Here is a 1,569-nt window from a genome sequence, read left to right on the forward strand (position 1 = left end):
TCCTGCTCAGATAAATCCATTAATTCTAATATGAACTTCTAAAGGGTCATTTGAGGAAACTTAAATGGAGCCTGGTTGGAAAAATTCTGCCTGTGTCATTAAGAAGTTATGACCAGAGCTTGTGAAAAAAAGAGAGGTTAGACCATGGGTTCTGGAGAGAGAAGAATTGTGTGGGTTTAAAATGCCATCCAGGGGCAAGGAGATGAGCAATCCAGGTCTTCCAAAGGCCTGGGCAGTATTAATGGCTCAAGAAGTTGAATTTCACAAAGTTATCCTCCCCATCCCATTTCTCATTCTACCATTCCAAGTGGGTAAGGGAAACAAAGGCACTAATATAGGTGGGAAGTTTAAATTGCCTCTTATGTGACTGTCAACCCATATGAGGCATTCTGTCCATTATCCAGTTCCTTCATGGGTCTCTGAGCTGGGCACACACAACTGAGTCTGGAGCCTTGGAAGTGCAGAAGAGTGCAGAAAGAGGAGAACTTTTTTAGTTAGTAGAAGAGAGTGATTCTAAATGGCTGAGTGATATCCCAGGAAAGTATCAGTGCCCATCCTATCATGTTCAGATTTTCTAATCTATACACTTAGCACAAAACATTACCATGATGAAAAAAGAGCAAATGTTTGATTGTGAAACAGCTGTGAAGTGAAATATGAATAATACTCATTTCACTCATTAACTCATTAATTCATTCAATTCTCCAGACAACAGTTAATAATGGCTTACTTTGTGAAGAGTACAATGAAAAATAGAAATACACAAGGCAGACACAGGAGATATGGCCTATACACATCCCCAAATATTACCTAAATATCTATAATAAAGATCTGTAAGTGGTATAAATGAGAAATGGATGGTCTGCTAACTTGAGGGACCTTCATAAAGGACAATATAGTTCAACTTCTTCATTGCACAAGTAAAGACACAAACTCAGGGGGGTAAAAACATTCTCAGAGTTGCGCAACCAAATAATAACAAAGCTGATCTTTCCACTAGGACCTCAATGAACTAAAAAGTTACTGTAGTTTCATGCTCACTTTAGCAGCATATATACTAAAATTAAAATGATACAGAGAAGATTAGCATGGTCCTTGCACAAAGATAACACTTAAATTTATTTAGCTTTCTATATTTTCATATATATGCAATCAAAATGTCATATCATATCCCATAAGTACATACCATTATTATGTATCAATTTTATTTTTTTAAAAATTACTGTGGCTTGATACAGAATGTCAGTGCTTCAGAGAAGTTTGTGTTAAGATTTAAAGACTAAAAATATTTCCCCAAACTTGTATTATGAGAAGGTGAGGTGCAAAACCAATAATAGCTCATTCACTGAATCATTCATCTATACAGACAGCAGTTAAAAAGGGCCTACTATGTGTAGACTATGATAGAAAATAGAAATATACAAGGCAGACACAGGAGGCATGGCCTATACATGTCCCCAGACACTACTCAGCTATCTGTAATAAACATCTTTAAATGGTATAAATGAGAAAAGTGTAGTCTGCCAGCTGGAAGAACATTTAGAAAGAAAAATTTCAAAACTAAACCCA

The 1,569-nt window shown here is 36.1% G+C and overlaps 1 non-coding gene across 1 annotated transcript; it reads left to right on the forward strand.

Annotated features, from left to right (window-relative positions):
• The first annotated feature begins 1,033 nt into the window (after positions 1–1,033).
• On the forward strand, positions 1,034–1,140 carry LOC117284826. The gene has a single exon (XR_004515904.1). It is a non-coding gene; the product is annotated as a U6 spliceosomal RNA (small nuclear RNA).
• Positions 1,141–1,569: the final 429 nt, after the last annotated feature.

This window comes from Fukomys damarensis, unplaced genomic scaffold, assembly GCF_012274545.1.
Source record: "Fukomys damarensis isolate Sample0158 unplaced genomic scaffold, DMR_v1.0_HiC HiC_scaffold_39, whole genome shotgun sequence".
Lineage (NCBI taxonomy): Eukaryota > Metazoa > Chordata > Mammalia > Rodentia > Bathyergidae > Fukomys > Fukomys damarensis.